General features: G+C 45.2%; 1 long non-coding RNA gene across 1 annotated transcript; it reads left to right on the top strand.

The window, feature by feature from the left end:
* The first annotated feature begins 38 nt into the window (after positions 1–38).
* LOC142295054 (uncharacterized) lies at positions 39–16,713 on the top strand. Its single transcript, XR_012751352.1, has 3 exons — positions 39–110; positions 10,504–10,629; positions 16,307–16,713. It is a non-coding gene; the product is annotated as an uncharacterized LOC142295054 (long non-coding RNA).
* Positions 16,714–26,701: the final 9,988 nt, after the last annotated feature.

The raw sequence follows: 26,701 nt of genomic DNA, 5'->3' as shown, positions 1-26,701 counted from the left end.
GCAGTTCCGTTTTCCACCACTTGGTGGCGATACAGATACGTGCTGTAATCAGACCAGGAGCATGTCACTGGTCTAGAGCTTCACTGCAAGGTCCAAGGATTTAGATAAAGGTGGAAAATATTATTACAGTCACAGATAGACTCGTCTTATAGGAATGATACTGGGAGAGTGGTGATGATAATCATGAGAAGATTAGGATACTGCAGCACACACAGACAGCTGTTCCTGGTTCCCCTTGTGTGTTCCTGCCTTGTTTACTATCCCATATAGTTAGTGGCATTCACCTGGGCACATTGGTAATAATGGGTAACTGGATAGAACCTATCACTTTACAAAGAAACGATTGCCAGGTAACCCTGAGCAAATATTACACTGCAGGGATCCATAGACTGTGCCACAATGTAGTTTGGGGGGGGCTAAGGGGCCGGAGACACTGTATAAAGAGATAATTAGGACCAACAAGAGGTCAGTTATGAGATGACAATTAGTAAGAAGATCCAGAGATAAAGAAACGTAGTCCATTCAGGAGTCCAGGCTAATCAACAGCAGCTGTCACAAGGCCGGACACTGACTAACAATAAAAGTACAGTACCAGAACCACCATCAGTACAGGAATTACCACTGCATTTTTGTAGTGTGAAAAAATACTCCAAGCTGAATTTACACCATGCAGATTTCAGCTCAAAGTTCTGCGATCGACCCATTCATCTGACATTACCTCATTCAGCTTTTCATACTGCTCAAGATTCAGGCCTCATGAAATACTGAAAAACTTCCTCATTACAGAAAACAATGTGTTACTTTAAAATGCTGCACAGGAAAAAGAAGCGCTCAGAGTGGAATCCATTAGGTGGTTCCCTCTGAGTTTTATCACATGGCTCGGCTTGACTGACAGATTTTGCTTAGGCCTCTTTCACACATCCGTGCAAAACACGCACGTTTTGCATGATCTGTGGTGTAGGTGCATATGTGTGTGCTTGTCCGTGTGTGTGTTCAGCGTATGCTGTCAGTGTGCAATCTGTGTGCACGCATTGCACACGGACAGCATGAACGTCTATACTTACCTGTGCATGGTGCTGCTGTGTCTGGGGCTGCTGCTGCTTCCGGGCCGAGGTGCAGTGAATATGCAATGAGCATAATGAGCGGGGGTCGGAAGCAAGTGACAGCAGTGCTGGAGACATCAGCAGTGAAGACTGGTGAGTATAGAAAAACATTTTATTTCACAGACACGTGTTTTCTCCAGTACGTGTCACACTGATGTCACACGGAGCACATCAATGTGTGTGCCATGTGACACCCGTGCTGCTGGAGAAAAATGGACATGTCTACGCATGGAAAGTACGGAAACGCATTTGCTCCACACGGACACACGGTCCGTGTGAAAACACGCATGTCTGTGCAGACCCATTGATTTTAATGGGTCTACATGTGTCCGTGTCTCCGGTACGTGTGAAAATGGACTTCACAAGTACCGGTAACATGGACGTGTGAAGGATAGGTAAATATGTCTAACAATAATAGTCTGTGAAACTAATATTAGTGCCACCTGAGTGGGGCTTAGCAGAAAAGCAGTGTGAGCTGTTGGCATGAGGTATTAGGCCTCTAGCACAGTAGGCCTACACCTGCCACTGACCCACCTGCCTCCTAATGGTAACTTAATCTGAAAGCTGTAAATGCTGGCCCAGACAGGGATGTATTTAGGACTCATGCTGCCCTAGGCACTTTGGTTTTAAGCACCCTGCTGGCAAGTTAGCTTAAAACCTCATGTTTTTCTTGTATGCAGATTGATGTCGCAACTTTTCTGCATTAATTCTACTTGTTATCTAAATTAGGTTATTTTCATTTTTTTTTCCATTTTTTTACGTGTGTTTTTATTGCATTTTTGACATTGCCGTTTTTCTCTTTTTTTCGGTATGTCATGTTTTAAATAAAGTTGCTTTGTTTTTGATACATCCGGGTATTTGGCTTTCACAAAACTTTATTGAATCAGTCAATGTGTGGATTACATTTGTTTTTAGTACGTCTCCGCAGCATATGCATTTTTTACTTGTGGATTTTCTGCATCTAACGCAATCCTAGGGGGGAAATCCACAAATAAATTAAATTGACATGTTTCGAGTTTCAAAAACGCTCCACAGGTCAGTTTACTCTGTGATAAAAAAAAAAAATGATACGGCTGAGTTCACACGTCCAGTAATCATCCATTAGAACGATGCAGCAGCAATCCCTTGGTTAAAAAAGTTGTGCAGCCAGAAGTTTTTAGTCCACTTTGAAGAAATTGATGTCTGCTGGATTCGTTTTTTTATTTTAACATGGAAGTCTATGGAAAACGTATGAACAGATTGCATTTAGGCATCAAGTTTTTTCTTTCATTTGTAAAGGATCCATTTTTTTCTTTCTGGATCAGTTTCAAGAGGAAGATAAATAGCCATTTTCCATAGACTCTAATGTTAAAAAAGGATCCTGCAAATATCTAATTTTTCAAAATGGACATAAAAGTTGTGTTTGCAGAACTTTTTTGCCAACTGCAAGGACCCGATCTAATGGATGATTACAGGACATGTGATCTTAGCCCAAGTCTGCAGTCACTATGTGTTGCTTTGCGACCACGATGCTATAATGGAGTATCTGTAGCATATTTCCAACGTAGTAAGATACCCTAAATGCCCATTTACACGCTACGATATCGCTATCGAGCGTACCGGCCCCCGTCGTTTGTGCGTCACGGGCAAATCGCTGCCCGTGGCGCACAATATTGCTAACACCCGTCACACATACTTACCTTCCTAGCGACGTCGCTGTGGGTGTCGAACAACCTCTTTGTTAAGGGAGAGGTTCGTGCGGCATTACAGCGACGTCACACAGCGGCCGACCAATAGAAGTGGAGGGGTGGAGATCAGCAGCATTAACGACACGCCCACCTCGTTGCCGGAGGACGCAGGTAAGCTGTGTTCGTCGTTCCTGGGGTGTCACACGTAGCGATGTGTGCTGCCTCAGGAATAATGAACAACCTACATCCACAACGACCAACAAGATTTTGAAAATGAACGACGTGTCAACGATCTACGATTAGGTGAGTATTTTTGCTCGTTAACACTCGCTCTGAGCTATTACACGCAATGACGTCGCTAATGATGCCGGATGTGCGTCACGAATTCCATGACCCCGACGACATATCGTTAGTGATATCGTTGTGTGTAAATGGGCCTTCCTCTATGTGACTGCCAACTCAATAATCCTGTTAGCGAACGCACTGGGAACATGCACAGCACACAATTGCAGTCACGTAGCCGCCATTTTCGGCAAAGATTCTGGGGAGAATTTGGGTATAGGGGTACAATTAGGGATACTGTAATTGGTGTTTAGCCACAGTTCACTCTCAGTAGCTGCCCTATAGTGTAAGAACAGAACAATAGAGCAGCAGATCTCAGTAAACAGAAACTGCACAATCTCTGGACTGGATGAGCTGCCAGAATAGAGTGCCAGGGCAGGGAATAGTGATGTGGCACAGTTGTGGGGGTAAAGAGGAAGGGTAAAGGAGAGTGGCAAGGCAAAGTGGCAGCGTAGGGTGCAGTGACTGAGCACACTGGCAGGGCAGTGACAGATCACAATGGCAGGGCAGGGTACAGTGACAAGGCAGGGCACGGTGGCAGGACAGAGTGACAGATCACAGTGGCAGGGCACTGCACAATAGAAGGGCACACTGGCAGGGCAGTGCACACTGGCAGGGCATGGGATAGTGGTAGGGCACAGTGGCAGATCACAGTAGCAGGGCAGAGAACACTGGCAGGGCAGTGTACAGTGGCAGGGCACAGGGGCAAAGCTGCACACTGACAGATCAGAGCCCACAGGCAAAACACACTGGCAGAGTAGGGCACAGTGGCATGGAACAGTGGCAAAGCACACTTGCATAGCATGGCAAAGTGGCAGGGCAGAGCACACTGGCCGGACCGGGTTACAGATCACAGTGGCAGGGAAGAGCACAGTGGCAGGGCAGGGCACACTGGTAGGACAAAGTGATAGATCACAGTGGCAGGACAGAGTGACAGATCACAGTGGCAGGGCAGGGCAACCTGGAAGGGTACAGTGGCATAGTAGGGCACACTGGCATAGCACAGTGGCAGGGCACACTGGCAGGGCAGAGCACAGTGGCAGTGCATAGTACAGTAGCAGAGCAGTGCACATTGGCAGAGCACACTGGCAGAGCAAGGCACACTGGAAGGGCTGGGAACACTGACAGGGCACAGTGGGAGGATAGCATCACAGACCTGTGCATTCCTAAACTGCCCCTCCCTCACCATCAGGTTCAGACACAGGCCAGGGATAACACCATGTCAGACTTACAGGACCCAGGATCCTGCAGAACACAGGAGGATGGGATTGTATTGTAGCACCCCACGGGGCATAAGGGGTTTACTCGTCACCAGGCCAGTGGTTTCGTGGGGTTCGCTGTGGCTGGCCTGACCTGGCTCCGTGGCCCCAACGGTTACATGTAAAGACAGGTGCAACGGTGTCCGGTGTAAAAGGGGAGATGGAAGGAGGGTGACGGGTCCCTAGGAAGCGTCACTGGTTGCGGTGGCGACAAGGATCTTGGCCTCCTCCACCGCAGACCCTTCCTGCGACATTTTCCTTTCCTAGGATCGGTGTTGGATAGAGATGGGGAATGCTTTACAGCGCCACCCGTGGTGTGCGGCCAGGAATCAGCCGCCGCTGCGAGATGTTGCTCTCCTCCGGGACTGGTGTTCACGCAGCTCAGGTGGTCCAGCTCTCACAGGTGGAGCGAGCCCCGGGGAGGTCGGCGGCGACAGGGGAAAGGGGCCATTGGCGCTGAAGTGCGGGGCGACGGCACCGGTAATAAGAGGCCGAGTCATTTACTTACAGTTCTTTAGAAAGCTCCCCTCGGTGTACCGGTCACCACCGTGGATGGACTCCAGCCGGTCCTGGGTGAATCAGAAACAATCACCAGTGTCTGTGGAAATGTGTGAGACCTTCCTCCTTGCTCTGACTCGCGGTTCCCTGTGGCCTGAAGCAACTTGGGGACTCCGCTGTCTGTGTTAAGTGTCCCGTCTTGTATGCAGGTGACGCGGGTCCTCGCTGTGGGGCCTGGCTGTAAACCTGACCCCGGATCCTATGTCACTGTGCTCCAGGAAAGTGGGTTTTGGGGAATGGGACATGAAATACCCAACCCCTGCAGATTTGTTAGAGTCCATGAAGGTGTCCCCAACCAAGGGTTCTGCACCCCAACTGTGCTGGCACTGTGGAAGCGGTTAAGCTCCCTCCCAGCTGCCACGTCTCCTCTGTCTCACCATCTCCACTGGTCGCCTCTGTCTCTCGCCCTCTTCCAGTCTGGCCGGTCATAGCTATAGAAGCTTTGTGAAGCACTAGGTATAGTAGCCGTGGTACTACAAGTTCCATGATGTTCTGGCACTCTCTCCTCCTTCCCCGAGATAAAAAAAAGGGGGGGGGGGTTCACCACTAGGTGGCGCTGCCCCCTCAATGTGCTGCCCTAGGAGCATGCCCTCTAGTGCCTAATGGTAAATACGGCCCTGGCACTAATAGTCTATAAAGCTAATATTTATGTCACCTGAGTGTAGCTGAGCAGAAAAGTGGTGTGAGCTGTTGCATGAGGTATGAGCCTGTCACTCATCCACCGCAATATTTCTTATGTTAATAGTCTAGGAAGCTAATGGCTGTGTCACAACAGTGTGGCTCCATTGTAACAGTTTGAGCTGTTTTGGCAGTTTTTGAGTCTCCCTAAAGGTGTTGTTTATGCCTTTGTTTTTCCCTCCCATTGAATGGGTTCGGATATGTTCTTCAAACTGTTCGGCGAATAAACGTAAATTCAGCAACACGATCCAAACTGAACCTTGTGATGTTCGCTCACCTCTAGTCAGGTTCCCTTAAAGGGAATTATTTTGCTTGTTGCATCTCAATTCTGTAGATGCGCTCACTAACTACAGTTTTGCTAGGGCATCTTTAAAATATTGTAATGGTCTTGCTTCTGTAGAAAGGCACAATGCTAGTCATTTAAGGGTTAACACTGAGAGGGACTTTCTAGCCAATGAAGCATCAATAATAAATAGCTGTGGTAACTACGGTAAGGCTTGGGCCACACGGGGCACTACTGCGATGCTCGCATGAGACTCGGCTCACGCTGACAGCACAGCAGGAGCCGAGTGTCATGCGAGCGTGCCTGCGTCTGAGGTCCGACCCTGCGAGCGGACCTCAGCTGCGGGGGCGGGCCAGCGATGCGGAGGGGCGGGCCGGCACGGAGGAGGAGACGGAGGGATTTCTCTCCCTCTCTCCTCCGTGGCCGGCTATTGTGATTCTCGTCCTGCACGCACGGTACACCGGAGTACCGCGAGTGCAGTGCGATTTTTCTCTCGCCCCATTCACTTGAATGGGTGCGAGAGAAAAGGGACTCCCCTTACAATCGCAGCATGCTGCGATTGTTTTCTCGGTCCGATTAGGGCTGGGAAAATAATCGCTCATGTGCGTTGACACACAGGCTAGAATTGGTCCGAGGGGAATGCGATGTTTTATCGCACTCCACTCGCACCGATTTTCTCGCCGTGTGGCTTAGGCCTAACAGTGCTGATGTCATAAATAAATATAATATATCATAAAAGAAGATTCTGGAACAAAGGGGCATATGGCCATATGAGACACCATACTTGATGTGTGTGTAGACCTTGGGCTTCATCACTCCACAATCTGAAAAGGAGGAAAGAGGACATCGACGTAGACAGCCAGATCAGCCATATCGCCTAGACAGCCGGATCAGCTATACCGCCTAGACAGCCGGATCAGCCATACCACCTAGACAGCCAGATCAACCCAAGTTACAGAGGGCTCCTGCTTTGATCTTCTTCATTACTTTCTATTTTCTGCTGATGTAACTGTGTAAGGCTGGGTTCACATGTCCTGTAGTCATCTGTTATCACGGATCCGTTATAGATCCATTTTCAAAAATAGTTGCACAAACACAACTTTTTTTGTCCATTTTTAAATAACGGATGTCGGCCAGATCCGTTTTTAAGATGTGGAGCCTATGGACAACGGATCCCATAATGGATTGCTGTTGTGAAATACCATCAGAGATTGTGCTGGTCTCAGGAGCATTTCTGGACTCCCTCTGGTGGCTACTGCTGGTAGTGAATCTGATTCTGCATCTGTCGCTCACAAAGGTATTGGAGATGATTGCTGTTTCAAATAGCCTATGGAGTCCAGCCTGGGGTTTTGCCTTTTGGATTCCCCAAGAAGATTTGTACAGCGTTTTTTTCATTCCTTTGCATCAGTTTTTTCCTGTCATCCTGAGTCTGCAGCTATGCCTGAAAAGTATTTTGTCTTCTTAGTCTGGGCTTCGTTAAAGGCTGAATTTGCACTGAAGGGTGTTTCTGCTTAATCTATGTCTTTTTCCAAATCTGTGTTTGAGAATACTACTTTTGTTTCTTGCAAGTGAATAAGCGTTCTTCCTGCACTATTTTTGGAGAGCGATTTATTCCCAGCAAGAAAGGGAGTTTTAACTACCTGTTTTTATCAGGAGTTTTGTATTTTTTTGTATCTCATAATATTTAATTTATTTGCACAAGAGTTCCTGATATAGTGGGTGGAAAGATCGTGTGATCTTTAAGGGAATTTTTGATTATCAGGTGTTCGTATATTTCAGGGTTTTTACTGGCTGCAACAAACAATCTATCCTATACTTTTTTATCTAGCTAGCAGGGACTCACTTTGCTTACTTCTATATCTACCATCTGTGTGTTGTTTTTTCTTATATTACCGTCGTTATATGTTGGGGGCTTTTGACTTTCCTTTGGGGCTGTTCTGAGGGAAGTCAGGATTCTTCATTTCATCTTTGAGGTTAGTTAGTTCTCCGGCGGTGATGAGGCGTCTAGGATTGTTAGGAACGCTCCACCGCTACTTCTAGTTGTGTTTGTGCAGTCAGTGGATTGCAGCCAGTTAAGTTTCCAACTACTCTTGTGTATCATCAACTACCTTTTTATGGGATTTTTGCAAGATCTTTTGATCCGGCAGAATCAGTTTCCCAACGGATCCGTTCTAACGGATGACTCCAGGACATGGGAACTTAGCCTAACCTTTGTGACTATGTGATGTCTCTGCTGTCATATCTATAGTGGATGCATGGCCGGCTTTAGGTATGTGCGACTTGTGCGGTCGCACAAGGCCCAGACGGCCATGCTTCAGGGGGGGCGCAGCAGAGAGGTAAGCAGTTGTACATTTCCTGGTTCCTCCGGTCCCAGCACAGCGTTTTTACTGTAACCACTGCCAGTTACTTACTTAGCTTTATGTAGCGCCTGGCCAGCCGGGCCCACCACCTTCACCGAGCCCCAGTCACAGCTGCAGCAGAGGGGCGCGGTGTCGCTTCAGCCACTACTGCAGTCTGCACATGACTAAGGTGCATGCAAAGTCCTTCTAGGGCATCGCATGCAAATTAGCCATGTGGTGGGGAAGGCACTGTGAATGGAGCAGAGCAGAAAGGTGGCACGTCATCCTGCAGCCCAATGTGATGAGGTCATGATTCTCTATGGCAGATGCTGGACAAGGAGGAGTATAACGCCGGAGTCGACTGGTATTCGCTTGGCGTCATCTTAAGTGAAATGCTGCTCGGAGATTGTGCATACCATCCCACACTCCTTGATGACTCCAGTGCCAAGGACATCATTGAACAGGTGAGTATGTTCTTGGTATAAGATTCTAGTATAAGGCCGAAGTCACATTTGTGAGTGACTCGTGCCGTGCCGGGTGATGCGATGCGAGACTCGCGCGGGTCACTCACAAGTGTTACTCCAGCTTTAGGATTACAATGTTAAAGGGAATCTGTCAGCAGGTTTTTCCTATGTAGTCTGAGAGCAGCACAATGAAGGGGCAGAAATCCTGATTCCAGCTATGTATCGCTTACTGGACTGCTTGGTGCCATTTTGATAGAATCTCTGTTTTCTCTTATGTAGATGTAGCAGTTGTCAGAATGGTAAGCTCTGTATAACCCCGCCCACACCCGATTGGCAGCTTCCGGTGTACATTTTGAAATGTCAGCAAGCTGCCAGTCAGTGGTGGGGGCGGGGTTATATTGATTAGCCTGACTGGCCTGCACATGAGACCAAATCCGGCAGATAAAATACTGATTGTAGTGAAACTATAGCACACAGCTTAATAAGTGCCACATGCCTGAAATCAGGCTCTCTTACCCTATATTATGCTACTCATGGATTAAGTAACAAAAACTTGCTGACCGATTCCCTTTAGCAGTACCTGACATGGTGATTGTAATTATACACAGATTCAGGCTAGGTGCAGACGAGCATATGAGAATTTGGACCAGTCACCTCCACATATCGCACACATGACCGGCTTCTGCAGCGCTGTGTACTCTTCCCAATAACAATTACCTTCACGAGCTGCAACCATTTATGTGCACTATTCTGGGCCGTGAATCGGAGCAATGTAATGCAGGCTGAGATATTATTCTAATGGAAGGTCGGAATGAGAAATACATCATTCATCTGAACAGTCCTATTGAATAACATGGGTTAGTGTACAATCTGATCACACATCAATGGCACACTTGCAATGTATACGCTCACACTTTCAATGTATACGCTCACACGTCCAATGTATACGCTCACGCTTCCAATGTATACACTCACACTTCCAATGTATACGCTCACACTTCCAATGTATACGCTCACACGTCCAATGTATACGCTCACGCTTCCAATGTATACGCTCACGCTTCCAATGTATACGCTCACGCTTGCAATGTATACGCTCACGCTTGCAATGTATACGCTCACACTTCCAATCTCCAGTCTTCTAAGCATCATTTACAATGTCCTGTTTTGGGATAAGAGCAGTAGAAATCCATTGATTGCAATCCCTCATCACTACACATTGCTAATATTTACTATCACAGCAGACAACTAACAATGGAAGCAGCAATCAGAAAGAAGTGATCACTGTGTTATAATCTTTACTGGAGCAAAGAGAGCATGAAAAATGCTGATAAAAGCGCCACTCACCGCTGGTAAGTGAGAAAGACAGCACTTTATTGTGGTTGATTCATGAGCAGAGGAGACAAAAAGATGTAAGAGACGTTTCGCTGTAATTATGCTTCTTCTGGAACCGGAAGAAGCGTAGTTAATGTGAAACAGCTGTCACTTACTTACATTTTTTTTCTCCTCTCCTCATGATACGACCACAATAAAGCGCTGTCTTTTTCACGTACCAGTGGTGAGTGCCGCTTTTATCAGGCTTTTTCAGGCTGTTTTTGCTCATTTATTGTATTGCTTTATCTGAAGCTGAGACCACTATATCTGTAATCCGCTAGTCATGTTTGCTTGAATGCATCTCTGGAGGGTGTTAGTTGCAGCTAATCTGCATTATTATTTTATATTGGACATAATCTTTATTGGACAGGTCTTTGTGTGCTGCTCAGATCACAGGGTTCACTTACTAAATCCTAAATACATTTCTCATTTTCAGCTCCTCCAGGAAGATCCTGTCCAGCGATTGGGAGTCCATGGTAACATCCGAGGACATCAATTCTTCCAGCGCATTGATTGGGTCTCAGTGGAAGCCTTTAGGATGGACCCACCATACATCCCTGTAGTAAGTATATTGTTACCTGGTCCTGAATTATGATAAAACGCTTTAGGCCTGTTTCAGACGTCAGTGAAAAACACAGACGTTTTTCACTGACGTGTTAAAAATGCCTATGTCCCTCCGTGTGCCGTGATTCATGGCACATGTGGGTTGTCCATCTGCAATCTGTGGTACGTGATCCGTACTCCATGATTGCACATGGACATAAACTCACCTGCCCCCGTTCCTGGTGTCCGTGGTGCTGAATTTTTGGCTCTGCTGCATCCGGCCGCCGCTGTGTCTCTCACCTCTGTAGCTACTTCCGGGTCGGCTCTGGCTGCATACATGAATATGCATGCCAGTAATGAGCCGGCCAGGAAGTAGCAGAGAGAAGCTGCCGAACACAGCATCACTGGAGAAGGTGAGTTGAAAATGCTTTTTATTTTCAATGTCCGTGTTTTTCTGGTACGTGTTAACCCTTTAGTGACGGAGCTAATTTTCACCTTAATGACCAGACCAAATTTTGCAATTCTGACCAGTGTCACTTCATGAGGTTATAACTCTAGAACGCTTCAACGGATCCTGGTGATTCTGAAATTGTTTTTTCGTCACATATTGTACTTCATGTTAGTACCAAATTTAGGACAATATTTTTTGCGTTTATTTATGAAAAAAATTGAATATTGGCAAAAATTTTGAAAATTTTGCAATTTTCAACTTTTGAATTTTTATACCGTTAAACCAGAGATTTCTGTGACACAAAATAGTTAATAAATAACATTTCCCACTTATCTACTTTACATCAGCACAATTTTGGAAACAAAATTTTTTTTCGTTAGGAAGTTAGAGGGGTTCAAAGTTTATCAGCGATTTCTCATTTTTACATCAAAATTTACAAAACCATTTTTTTGGGGACCACATCACATCTGAAGTGACTTTGAGAGGCCTAGATGACAGAAAATACCCAAAAGTGACACCATTATAAAAACTGCACCCCCCAAAGTACTAAAAACCACATTCAAGAAGTTTATTGACCCTTCAGGTGCTTCACATGAACAAAAGCAATGTGGAATGAAGAAAAGCAAAAATTAAATTTTACCTAAAAATGTTGCTCTAACCCAAATTTATTCACTTTTAGAAGAAATAACACAACAAAATGGACCCCAAAACTTGTTCCCCACTTTCTTATGAGCGCGCCGATACCCCACATGTGGTCAGAAACCTCTGTTTGGACAAATGGGAGGGCTCGGAACAGAAGGAGCAATATTTGAATTTTGGAAAGCAAATTTGGCTGAAATAGATTGCGGGCACCATGTTGCATTTACAGGTCCGCTAAGGTACCTAAACAGAAGAAATCCCTCACAAGTGACACCATTTTGGAAACTAGACCCCTCAAGGCTTCTATCTAGGGGTATAGTGAGCATTTTAGATCCACAGGTACTTCACAGATTTTGTTAACGTTACGTTGTCATATTGAAAATTTTAATAATTTTCTCAAAAATGTTGCTTTAGCATCAATTTTCTCACTTTTTCAAGAGGTAATTCCAAAAATTTGACCTCAAGGTTTGTTAACCACTTTTTTATGAGCGCGGTGATACATCACATGTGGTCTGAAACCTTTGTTTGGACAAATGGGAGGGCTTGGAACGAAAGGAGCAATATTTGAATTTTGGAAAGGAAATTTGGCTGAAAAAGATTGCGGGCACCATGTCACATTTGGAGGACCCCTAAGGTACCTAAACAGCAGAAACCCCGCACAAGTGACCCCATTTTGGAAACTAGGCCCCTCAAGGAATTTATCTAGATGTTTGGTGAGTACCCTGAACCCCCAGGTGCTTCACAGAATTTTATAACGTTGAGCCATGAAAAAAAAAAAATAAAATTTTACCACAAAATTGTTATTTCAACCAGGTAGCTTTTTTTTTTACAAGAGTAAAAGGAAAAAATTCAGCATAACATTTATTGTGCAATTTCTCCTGAGTTTGGTGATATCTTATATGTGGTGGAAATCAACTGTTTGGGCGCATGGCAGGGCTCGGAAGGGAAGGAGTGCCATTTGACTGCAAAATTGGCTGGAATCAATAGCGGACGGCCAGGTTGCATTTGGAGAGCCCCTGAGGTGCCTAAACAGTGGCGGTCCCCCACAAGTTACTCCATTCTGGAAACAAGACACCTCAAGGCTTTTATCTAGGTGTATAGTGAGCAGTTTGAATCCACGAATACTTCACAGAATTTGATAAGCTTAGGTTGCCATATTGAAAATTTTCATTTTTTTCACAAAAATGTTGCTTCAGCATCAAATTTCTCACTTTTTCAAAAGACAACAACAAACCGTGGACCCAACAGGTTGTTATCCAATGTCTTATGAGCACAGGGATACACCACATGTGGCCAAAAACCTCTGTTTGGATAAATAGGAGGGCTTGGAATGGAAGGAGTACCATTTGAATTCTGGAAAAGTTGAGATAAATTGCGGGCACCATGTCACATTTGCAGGGCCCCTTGGGTACCTATACAGCAGAAACCCCCCACAAGTGACCCCATTTTGGAAACTGGATTTTATTCAGGAGTATAGTAAGCATTTTGAATCCACAGGTACTTCACAAAAATGTTGCTGTAGCAACAAATGTCTCACTTTTAGGCTATGTGGCCATGATCCAGCGACACGGCGTCCAGTACATAGTGTCAGCCTTCCTGCAGAGATGTGAGTGTTGTCCACGGGAGAACGCAGCTGCCCATGCCCACGATTTGGGTTCAGGCTGCTGTGGAGCTCTATGCTACCTGCAGAGAACACTCATCTCCGCAGCATAAATTGACATGCTGAGGCTCGGGAAGCTGCGCCACACGTCAGTGTATGCTGCGGAGAAAAGAAGCACAGTGGGCACGGGATTTCTAAAAATCTTTCCACTGTGCTTCTACTGCACAACGCAGCGCTATGGACGCAGGGAAAACACTCTGCGCCCAAAACGCTGCAAATCCCGATTGTGGGCGCACAGCCTAAAATGCTACAATGGATGAATGGATAGATGTCAAACAAATATAATGTCCCACCCCCTGCATATTCTAAGCTGGCGCCCTTTAGTGCCTTTCATGTGGCACTAAAGGGTGCCTAGCCTTGTATTTAGCCCCCCAAAAAATTAATAATTAAAATAAACGACGTGGGGTCCCCCCTATTTTTGATAGCCAGCTAGGGTAAAGCAGACAGCTGTAGCCTGCAAACCACAGCTGACAGCTTCACCTTGGCTGGTGATCAATTTGGAGGGCTCCCCAGGCGTTTTTTAAAAAAAAAAAAAACGTGGGGTCCCCCCCAAATTAGATCACCAGCCAAGGTGAAGCGGACAGCTGGGGTCTGGTATTCTCAGGGTGGGAAGAGCCATGGTTATTGGACTCTTCCCAGCCTAAAAATAGCAGGCCGCAGCCGCCCCAGAAGTGGCGCATCCATTAGATGCGCCAATCCTGGCGCTTCGCTCCAGCTCATCCCGCGCCCTGGTGCGGTGGCAGACGGGGTAATATATGGGGTTGATACCAGCTGTAATGTCACCTGGCATCAAGCCCTGGGGTTAGTGATGTCACAGCATCTGAACAGATACCCGACATTACTAACCCAGTCAAGTAATAGAAAAAAATAAAGACAAAAAAAAATTTATTTGAAAAAAAAACTCCCCGAAACATTCCTCTTTTACCAATTTATTGAAAATAAATAAATTTCGTTCGCTGTAATCCATTTTGGAGGTCCCACGCCGACTCTGGATCTTCTAGAATATGGGGGGCACGTTCAGGGAACGTATCCCCCATTTTCTGGAAGAGCAAGCTCTCCATGAGCAGTGTGGGTGCAGTAATCTGAGAATACTGCACTCACACTGCCCCGGTCCAACCTAGGGCAGAGTGACCTGCAGTAACCTTATTCTAGAATATGAGGGGCACGCTCACAGAACGTACCCCCCATTTTCTAGAACAGCAGTCTCTCCATGTGAGGAGTGTGGCTGCAGATTACCATACTCACCCTCCCCCGGTCCACAGTGCAGCAGCGACGTCAGCATCCCTGCTTGCAGGGATCCAGCTGACAGCCGCTGTCTGCGCATGCGCCGCCAGCTTTCAAGAAGCAGGCGGCGTGATCGCAGGGACGGAGCACCAGCAGACAGGTAACGTATGACCGGGGGCTGGGGGGGGGGCTGGGCTGGGCTGGGGGGGGTGACGGGGGGTGACGGCGGGACAACTTTCTACCGCATGTGACGTGTCACATGCGGCAGAAAGAGCAGGATGGATGCGGCCGCTGCACGCCGACATCCTGCACGCTCCGGAGGGGGGAGGGGGGAGGCGGCTCTGGAGACCGGAGGGGGCTCCGGTGACCAGAGGGCTCCAGTGGACCGGAGGAGGGGTCAGGGGGAGGACATTTCCCTCCGATCTGAAATGTTTGATCATTTCAGATCGGAGGGAAATGAATGCAGAGCCGGCGGCGGCGGGAGTTTTCAGCGCGCGTCGGCGCCATCTTGGATTTTCCGGAGGGGGGGTAGGGGTGGTGGGGGGACTCTCCGGTACCGGGGGCTTTGGGGGCACTAAGGGCTCATAATTATTTCTCATCTGACATGTTTGATCACGTCAGATGAGAAATAAATCAATTTTACCGGCAATTTTTTTTTTTTTAATGTTGTCGCCGGTATACGGTGTATACCGGCAATCGCATTAACGGGGTCCAAAAAAAACACCCCGATTCATAATCTTGGGGGTCTCAGCTACCTCTGGTAGCTGAAACCCCCGAGATTTTTCGTCACTGGGGGGCGCTACAAGCTTTTTCCGGCCTGACGTCCCAAGACGTCGGAACAGAATAAGTACCCTGTTTTTCCGACGTCTTGAGACGTTAGGCCGTCGCTATGGGGTTAAACAAACAACACCATAGTGTGGTCCGTGGGGCATCAGTGATGCCAGAAAAAAAACGGACATGTCTCCGTGCGGCAATCACAGACACAAGTGTATACCGCACGGAGACACAGTCAGTGAAAAATCACTGATTTGTGCACAGACCCATTGATTATAATGGGTCTGCGTATGTCAGTGATTCTGGTACATATAAAATCTTGCACATACGTACCAGAATCACTGACTTCTGAAACAGGCCTTATATAGAGCCTGTGACCACATCCTTTATTGTAAGGACTGTGTCAGCACAGAATGGATGTACAAACCAAGTACATGCGCTCTGTGCATCATCTTGAGGCCAAATATTTAAATGCACCTTCTCACCTGCTTGTTTTCCATCTATCTCACCCTTCTCTAGCTCTAGGAAGCCAGAACTATCAATCAAAGAAAAGGGGGTGGGTGGAGATAGAGGGAAAACATGCAGGGGGCAACACGCACTTATGTGTTTGGCCCCACCGTGGGTGCACCAAGCTAAGATGTGAAGTAATATTCACCTTAGTCTTTAGTCTCAATTCATTTTTTTTATCTTATCATGATTGTGCTTTAAGGTAGGGGAGTTTATCTTCTAGGACACGGGTTCCCAACCTGTGGCTCAGGAGACGTGTGGGTGCAGAGCCCAGGATGTGCCTCACTGCCAGTTAGGGGCATTAGTGCAAGATTTAGCAAACAGCTATGAATGGGTAACAGGAGATTTTGGCATCACTAATTTGATGGATCTAGGAGAGGATGTCACTAATCCGGGGAAGGGAGGAGGTTAGGTCATAACCCTTTTGTTATTTTCTTGCAGCGAACTAAGCGTCATCACAGATTCCGGCCATTTAAGCTTGAAAAGATCGAAGCGGCAGAAGCTCCATTATCTATGACACCAGAGGACCAGGCCATGTTCAGAGGGTTTTCATTTGTCAACTGGGAAACCCTCAACAAGACACCAGCTCAGTATTATCAGGGCATGCTGTGATCCTGAGCCTCCAGAAGACCATGCAGAGAAGACCAGAAGATCGGATGTCCACGACCACCAGGGACCTCCACATGGATGAAGACTTCCATTTCTCTAAAGGCACCGGACTGGGATGAAAGACACCAGGAGGACCAGAGAAGAAGCCAGCAGATCCATCCAGCAGCTGGCGGTAAGTAAGCGCCATAACACCTGTGCCTCACGTCATAGGCATGTGTGACACTTTTTATACTTACCAGTAAGTGGATTTCCCCTGCTCAGAATAGCACAGCTTCTAGTGCTGTCCTGGGCAAGGGGGAAATACAAAGGTGAGTGATGGCCGGCTATGAAGGGGAGATGAGGAGGCCGGATTTTTTTTTTTTTTTTTTTTTGCGGGTTCACATGTCCTGTAGTCATCCGTTACCACAGATCCGTTTGCAAAAACGTTGCGCAAACACAACTTTTTTTTTTGTCCATTGTTCTGTTTATAACATGTGGAGCCTATGGACAACGGATCCATAATGGATTGCTATTTCTCGTCTATTTGTAATGGATACGTTGTTTTCTTAACGGATCCTTTACAAAGGCTAATACAACGCATGGTTAAATAGGAATCCGTAAACGGATCCGTTGTCTGTTGACTCCCATGTTAAAAAAAAAAACGGATCCGTTCTAACAGATGACTCCAGGACATGGGAACTTAGCCTAACCTGTGTGACTGTGTGATGTCACTGCTGTCATATCTATAGTGGATGTATATTATGTCTCACTGTAAATATGATACAATGTACACATTCTGATACAATTTGCTGTTACGTGTCGGCATTAACCTTCTAAGCCCAAGGGAAGGGCCGTCCTCCAGCCATGGTTCCCTAGAGGTTTCCTCCACAGGGGGTTTTCCTCTCCTGAGCGCTGAAGGATGATTCTTCGTGAGTCGGAGGTTTGCCATTTTCAGTGTCTTTTTCATAGTAATTGGCGGCTTCTAAATTTCAGACACTGAATGAAATAATAATAATAATGGGATTTGTAATAAAATTCGGTTTATTTAAAATCCAATAAAAGTGTTTTGTGCGTTTCTTTCACAATCTTGGGCTGGTGGGATTTTCTTGGGAGTCAGGGTCCATCATCTATGCCCAAGCCATGAAGCCAGATATAAAGTCGCTGCTTCTTTAACCCTGTGCTAGGAAAGAAAATGAGCAGAGATCACAAGTGCAACTGCACAATTCACACAAGATCTCACACATTCCTGGGGTTCAGATGATGGGGGGATTGATGAATATTGTTGAAAATTGTATTAATCTAATATATAAAGCTGAATGAATGTGTGTATGTATGTATGTATGTATGTGTGCATGAGTGTATGTGTGTATAGGGTACTTTACATGCTGCGACATCGCTAGCGATCTCGTTAGCGATGTGAAATTCTAGATCGCAAATGCGATCTTTCGAGATCGCACATAGGCAATTTTACGCATGTGCGATCTCGAAAGATCGCACTTGCAATCTGGAATTTCACATCACTAACGAGATCGCTAGCGATGTCGCAGCATGTAAAGTACCCTTAAGTCCGGGATTGGCATCTGCACCGTCGCAGCTACACCCACAAAATTTTGCACACTCACACGTCTGGACCCCGAAAGCGTCATAGGCTATGTTGTGAGGCAAAATTTTAACCCTGCGCATTCCAATTTACCAATCAATTTTGACCCTATCTACATAATGGGGAAAAAGTGAAACGAAAGTGTATCCACACCGTCGCATTTACAATCACGAAATTTTGCACAGACACCTCATGTGACCCAGGGAATGTCATAGACTATGTTTTGACAAGAAAATTTAACCCCGTGCTTTACACTCTCCAAAAAACATGCCTCCGTTAAAGTAAATGGAGCCTGGAACTACAGGTTATTAGTAGGAGCTGTAATTGGTTGCTATAGGAACAAAAGACATTCATAGTATAAGTAGCTTATATGTGAGGTAATAAGATGTCGGTGGGGAGACGGATAGAGAGAGACAGACAGAGAGACAGACAGACAGACAGAAAGGGAAAGAGACAGAGAGATAGACAGATAAGAGACAGACGGGGAAAGAGACAGATGGGGGAAGAGAAAGACGGGGGAAGAGACAGACAGGGAAAGAGGCAAACGGGGAAAGAGGCAGACCTGGAAAGAGAAATATGGGGAAAGAGACAGACAGACATGCAGACAGGGACAGAGACAGGCAGACAGGGAAGGAAGATACAGCCAGAGAGAGAGACAAAGATAGATGGGGAAAGACACAGATCTTGATATAAACAGACGGGGAAAGAGACAGAGTAATAGAGACAGACAAGGAAAGAGACAGACAGAGACAGGTAGACAGGGAAAGAGACAGACAGGAAAAAACACAGACAAAGAGACAAGGAGACAGACGGGGAAAGAGACAGACCTGGGAAAGAGACAGACTTGGAAAGAGACAGATGGGGAAAGAAACAGAGAGATAGAGAGATACAAAGAAAGAGACAGACAGAGACAGGCAGATGGGGAAAGAGACAGACGGAGCACATTACTTGGCCAATTTAGTTAAATCTGTATGGAATATCTGTGGTGTTGAAATATATGTTGTGAAATGATTCTATTAGGTTAGTTTTTGCCTTTTAATAATTACATTTCTATCTATTTGTTTTGTGTTTTTTTGTGTGCACAATACATTTTTGTTAATACATTCTATCTTGTTAACAGCAGTTATTAACCCAGGCAAAGTCGGGTAGTACAGCTAGTATAATTATATATATATATATATATATATATATATATATATATGTATATGAAAAATTATATATATATATATATATATATATATATATATATGAAGTTTATTTATTATATATGTATCATTTATCATTATATGTATACATTATATGTTATATTATATATTAAATTTATAATATATATATACATATTATATATATATATATATATATATATATATGTGTATATATATATATATATACACAGTTAGGTCCAGAAATATTTGGACAGTGACACAATTTTCGCGAGTTGGGCTCTGCATGCCACCACATTGGATTTGAAATGAAATCTCTACAACAGAATTCAAGTGCAGATTGTAACGTTTAATTTGAAGGTTTGAACAAAAATATCTGATAGAAATTGTAGGAATTGTACACATTTCTTTACAAACACTCCACATTTTAGGAGGTCAAAAGTAATTGGACAAATAAACCAAACCCAAACAAAATATTTTTATTTTCAATATTTTGTTGCGAATCCTTTGGAGGCAATCAATGCCTTAAGTCTGGAACCCATGGACATCACCAAACGCTGGGTTTCCTCCTTCTTAATGCTTTGCCAGGCCTTTACAGCCGCAGCCTTCGGGTCTTGCTTGTTTGTGGGTCTTTCCGTCTTAAGTCTGGATTTGAGCAAGTGAAATGCATGCTCAATTGGGTTAAGATCTGGTGATTGACTTGGCCATTGCAGAATGTTCCACTTTTTTGCACTCATGAACTCCTGGGTAGCTTTGGCTGTATGCTTGGGATCATTGTCCATCTGTACTATGAAGCGCCGTCCGATCAGCTTTGCGGCATTTGGCTGAATCTGGGCTGAAAGTATATCCCGGTACACTTCAGAATTCATCCGGCTACTCTTGTCTGTTGTTATGTCATCAATAAACACAAGTGACCCAGTGCCATTGAAAGCCATACATGCCCATGCCATCACGTTGCCTCCACCATGTTTTACAGAGGATGTGGTGTGCCTTGGATCATGTGCCGTTCCCTTTCTTCTCCAAACTTTTTTCTTCCCATCATTCTGGTACAGGTTGATCTTTGTCTCATCTGTCCATAGAATACTTTTCCAGAACTGAGCCGGCTTCATGAGGTGTTTTTCAGCAAATTTGTCTCTGGCCTGTCTATTTTTGGAATTGATGAATGGTTTGCATCTAGATGTGAACCCTTTGTATTTACTTTAATGGAGTCTTCTCTTTACTGTTGACTTAGAGACAGATAGACCTACTTCACTGAGAGTGTTCTGGACTTCAGTTGATGTTGTGAACGGGTTCTTCTTCACCAAAGAAAGTATGCGCCGATCATCCACCACTGTTGTCATCCGTGGACGCCCAGGCCTTTTTGAGTTCCGAAGCTCACCAGTCAATTCCTTTTTTCGCAGAATGTACCCAACTGTTGATTTTGCTACTCCAAGCATGTCTGCTATCTCTCTGATGGATTTTTTCTTTTTTTTCAGCCTCAGGATGTTCTGCTTCACTTCAATTGAGAGTTCCTTAGACCGCATGTTGTCTGGTCACAGCAACAGCTTCCAAATGCAAAACCACACACCTGTAATCAACCCCAGACCTTTTAACTACTTCATTGATTACAGGTTAACGAGGGAGACGCCTTCAGAGTTAATTGCAGCCCTTAGAGTCCCTTGTCCAAGTACTTTTGGTCCCTTGAAAAAGAGGAGGCTATGCATTACAGAGCTATGATTCCTAAACCATTTCTCCGATTTGGATGTGAAAACTCTCATATTGCAGCTGGGAGTGTGCACTTTCAGCCCATATTATATATATATAATTGTATTTCTGAACATGTTTTTGTAAACAGCTAAAATAACAAAACTTGTGTCACTGTCCAAATCTTTCTGGACCTAACTGTATATATATATATATATATATATACGGTATATATATACATATATATATATTCTCTACATTTTTTGTCATATATTTTTTTCTTCACTTTCACCATGGTATAAATTGGGCGCGAGGGGGGGTTATACCCCCAAAATGTCAGTGTATATTGAGATTGCAAGAAATAAAACAGTAAATATAAAAATTAAAAAATTGAAATATATATATATATATATATATATATATATATATTTCAACCACGAGTGTTATGATCTGGAACCATGGAAGACCACCATAAATCATTGGTAAAAGGTGACAAGAGCATTGGCAACTAATCTGGCCGCCATCCCCTTTCTAACCATCAACACTAGAAGTAGCCGAGGGGTGACCTAACATCCTGTGCACCGCGAACCCAGCCGGAGAACTAGCTATCCTAAAAGGAAGGAAAGATGAATAACTCTCTGCCTCATAAAATAGATTGCCGCAGAATAGCAAGCCCCCCACATTCAAAGACTGTGGTGATATAGGAAAACACAATACACAGATAGATGATAGGATTAGCAAAAGGTGAGGCCCTACTGACTAAATAGGACAGGATAGGAAAGGGACTGATGGTGGCCAGAGAAAAACCCTACAAAAATCCAAAAACCTGATAGTACAAAAGGCCCTCATATCGCTAGATCTGAACTCCGTCCTATACCAGGCGCTCTTGTCATACCAATGAACAGAAAGCAGGAACCATTACAAATTCAGGAAGCAACAAACACATGGACTTATAGGAGCAATACTCCAAACATAGCTGCAGGGAGCTTCCCAGCTAAGCAACTGAGAGGGAAGATTCCTGCATGGAAAAAAACTAACAACAACCACAGCAAAAGACAAACTCAGATAAGATCAAAAAGAACCAAACAACAAATAAAAAGCCACGCTGGTGAACAAAGAACAACTAACATCCGGCATAACCTGCCAGGAGACCAGGGTTTAAATAGGCAGAGGGTTAGCAATGGAAACGCCCATTGCTCAACACACCTGGTCTCTGTCCAAACCATTCCTGGCCACAAGAGGGAGCCTCACAGCAGCAAAAGCATAACTGACATTCACAACAGTACCCCCCCTTGAGGAGGGGTCACCGAACCCTCACCAACGCCACCGGGTCGGTCAGGATGAGCATGATGGGAGGCGCGAACCAACCTGTCCGCATGAATGTCAGAAGCCACAACCCAAGAGTTATCCTCCTGCCCATAACTCTTCCATTTCACAAGGTACTGAAGCTTTCGCCTACTGCGATGGGAATCCAGAATTTTTCAACCTCATACTCCAGATCCCCTTGTACCAAAACAGGGTCAGGAGGTGCTGCTGCAGGAACTGTTGGCTCCACATGTCTCTTCAACAAGGGCTTATGGAAGACATTGTGAATCTTAAATGACACAGGCAGAGTCAAACGGAAAGATACAGGGTTGATAATCCCCGAAATCTTATAAGGTCCAATAAATCTGGGCTGAAATTTAGGAGATGAAACTCTCATAGGAATATTTTTAGGGGACAACCACACCAGGTCCCCCACTTTACCCGGGGACCAGCAGTCTGACGCCGGTTGGCAAATTTCTGGGCAGATTCTTGGTATTGAAACATATTATCCACTACCTGCCCGCAAATATGCTGCATTCTGTTTACCACCGAATCCACCCCTGGACAGTCAGACGCCTCAAGCTGCCCCGAGAGGAACCTGGGGTGATACCCAAAATTGCAGAAAAATGGGGACACCAATGTGGTAGAGCTAGCTCTATTGTTAAGGGCAAATTCAGCCAAAGGCAAAAACGAAACCCAGTCATCCTGATCCGCAGAAACAAAACACTGTAAATAGGTCTCCAGGGTCTGGTTAGCCCTTTCAGTCTGACCGTTGGTCTGAGGATGAAACTCCGTGGAGAAAGACAGCTGAACACCCAATTTGGAACAAAAAATCCTCCAAAATCTGGATACAAACTGCACCCCTCTGTCAGAAACAATGTTTTTGGGAATACCATGCAAACGAACAACATGTTGGAAAAACAAAGGTACCAACTCTGATGAAGACGGCAACTTAGATAGGGGAACCAAGTGGACCATCTTAGAGAATCTATCACAGATCACCCAAAGCACAGTCATTTTCTGAGAGACGGGAAGCTCTGATATAAAATCCATAGAGATGTGCGTCCAAGGTCTCTTAGGTACCGGCAAAGGCAATAATAGCCCACTAGAACGTGAACAACAGGGCTTGGACCTAGAACAAACTCCACACGACTGCACAAAACTACGGACATCCCGGGACAGGGAAGGCCACCAAAAAGAGCGGCTCACAAGATCCCGAGTACCAAAAATGCCAGGATGACCTGCCAAAACAGAGCAATGAACCTCAGAGACAACTCAGTCTCTCCATTGGTCCGGTACAAACAGTTTTCCCGTAGGACATCTCTCAGGTTTATCACCCTGAAATTCCACCAGTGCCAACCGCAGATCAGGCGAAATGGCCGAGAGAACTACACCATCATTCAGGATAGTAGACGGCTCGACAACCTCCAAAGAGTCAGCACAGAAACTCCTGGAAAGGGCATCGGTCTTAACATTCTTGGTGCCTTGCAAAAAAGAGACCACAAAATTAAAACGGGTAAAAAACAAAGCCCACTTGGCCTGCCGAGGATTCAACCTCTTGGCAGATTCCAGATAGGTAAGATTCTTGTGGTTCGTAAGCACCACAACTTGATACCTAGCTCCCTCCAACCAATGTCTCCACTCTTGAAATGCCCACTTCATAGCCAATAATTCCCGGTTCCCAACATCATAATTCCTTTCAGAAGGAGCAAACTTCCGAGAGAAAGAGGCACAGGGCTTAAGTTTACCCGAAGTAGTGTCTCGTTGAGACAGAACAGCTCCTGCTCCGATCTCTGAGGCATCGATCTCAACCTGAAATGGGCGACACACATCAGGTTGCTGCAGGACTGGGGCAGAAGTGAATCGCCTTTTAAACTCCTGGAAGGCCACAATCGCCTCTGAGGTCCAATGCTCTTGGTTAAATCTGTCAGAGGTTTGACAATGGCAGAAAAATTGGCTATAAATTTACGGTAAAAATTAGCAAACCCCAAAAACTGCTGCAGGGATTTTAGAGAAGTCGGGTGCACCCAGTCGTAAATAGCCTGAACCTTAACCGGGTCCATTTCGATAGCGGAGGGAGACAAGATGAAGCCCAAAAAGGAAATCCTTTGCACCCCAAAGAGGCACTTCGAACCCTTAACGTACAGTGCATTATCCTTAAGTATCTGAAAAACAGCCCGTACTTGCCCAACATGAGAGTCCCAATCATCAGAAAAAATCAAGATGTCATCCAAATAGACAATCAAAAATTTACCAATAAGGTCCCGAAAAATATCATTCATGAAGTCCTGGAAGACGGAGGGGGCATTAGTGAGCCCAAAAGGCATCACTAGGTACTCAAAATGCCCCTCAGGAGTATTAAAAGCCATCTTCCATTCATCACCCTCCTTAATACGGATGAGATTATACGCACCCTTAAGATCCAGTTTCATAAACCATTTGGCACTCTTCACTCTAGAGAAAAGATCAGACATCAGAGGCAAAGGGTACTGATATTTGATCGTAATTTTATTAAGAAGACGGTAATCAATACAAAGTCTCAACAACCCATCTTTCTTAGCAACAAAGAAAAAGCCAGCACCCAAAGGAGAAGAAGAGGGCCGAATGTGCCCCTTCTCCAATGATTCCCTGATGCATGACTGCATGCCATCATGTTCGGGCACAGACAAGTTGAAAATCCGCCCCTTGGGAAATTTACAACCGGGCACCAGCTCAATGGCACAGTCATAGTCCTGGTGTGGGGGCAGAGAGTCAGATTCCTGGTCATTAAATACATCACGGAAATCAGACAAGAGGGCCGGAACATCAACTGCCTGAGCAGACGTGGACGACACGGAAAGGTCCTGATGCACACCTTGACAACCCCAACTAGCTACCGACAAGGATCTCCAGTCAAGAACTGGATTATGGTTCTGCAACCACGGAAATCCTAGTACCAAGTTATCCTGTAGATTATGCAATACTAAAAATGTACAACTTTCCTGATGCGCTGGTGCAACTGTCATAGGGGCACCTGGGTCCAAAATTGGGGTTTATTTTCTGCCAAAGGGGTAGCATCAATGCCCCTTAAAGGAATAGGAGTTTACAAAGGAACCATGGGGAAACCACAATCCCTAGCAAACCCAAAATCCATCAAATTGAGCGCTGCCCCTGAGTCCACAAAGTCTAATGCAGCAAAGGAAGACAATGAGCAAATCAATGTGACAGACAAAAGAAACTTTGGTTGCAAAGAACCCACAGTAAAAGAACTAGCCAATCTCCTTTCACGTTTAGGGCAGACAGAGATATTATGAGAAGCGTCTCCACAATAGAAGCACAGTCTATTCTTCCGTCTGAACAAGAAAGCCTGCGGAGACACCATCACATGTTTCTCAACGCTGGCAGGGAACTAGCCAGGTCTTTTACCGGGAAGGAGCAACCACGGGAAGGGCAGTCTCCAGTCAAGAAGACCACCTATGCCAAACATGGTATCCATTCACCATATCCATATCTTGAATATTTCCCAGGGGGCATTGCTCTAGAATCACCAGATATTGATATTGGGTTCGTCATATAATAATCCCAAGGCCTGAAAAAAGGAATCCACATCAATGAGAATCGGATCATCAGACGCCAAAGAGAAGGCCCAGTTCTGAGGGTCACCACGCAGTAGGGAGATGACAATCATAACCTGCTGTATGGGATTCCCTGAGGACTTAGGTCGCAGGCCAAAAAATAACTTACAATTATTTTTGAAGCTCAAAAATCTCGACCTATCTCCCGAAAAAAATTCAGGAACAGGAATCTTAGGCTCTGCAAGAGGAGTCTGTGCAAGAAAAGACTCTATACGACGAACCTTAGCATCAAGATGAGCAACACGCTCATCCAATTCATCCATGCTAGGAAAAAGAAATCTTCCACGGAACCCAAAGAAGAAGAGGAAAAACACCCAAAACCAAAAAATCTTTCAGCAGACTTTTTTTTTTTTCCTTCTTAAGAGTACCCTTTAAATTTGTTGGCCGGATGTACTGTTATGATCCGGAACCATGGAAGACCACGATAAATCATTGGTAAAAGGTGACAAGAGCATTGGCAACTAATCTGGCCGCCATCCCCTTACTAACCATCCACACTAGAAGTAGCCGAGGGGTGAACTAACATCCTGTGCACCGCGAACCCAGCTGCAGAATTAGCTATCCTAAAGGAAGGAAAGATGAATAACTCTCTGCCTCAGAAAATAGATTGCCAAAGAATAGCAAGCCCCCCACATTCAAAGACTGCGGTGATATAGGAAAACACAATACACAGATAGATGATAGGATTAGCAAAAGGTGAGGCCCTACTGACTAAATAGGACAGGATAGGAAAGGGACTGATGGTGGCCAGAGAAAAACCCTACAAAAATCCAAAAACCTGATAGTACAAAAGGCCCTCAGATCTCAAGATCTGAACTCCGTCCTATACCAGGCGCTCTTGTAATACCAATGAACAGAAACCATTACAAATTCAAGAAGCAAA

The sequence above is a fragment of the Anomaloglossus baeobatrachus genome, chromosome 3, assembly GCF_048569485.1.
Source record: "Anomaloglossus baeobatrachus isolate aAnoBae1 chromosome 3, aAnoBae1.hap1, whole genome shotgun sequence".
NCBI classification, from domain to species: domain Eukaryota; kingdom Metazoa; phylum Chordata; class Amphibia; order Anura; family Aromobatidae; genus Anomaloglossus; species Anomaloglossus baeobatrachus.
This window is presented reverse-complemented; position numbering and strand designations above follow the sequence as displayed.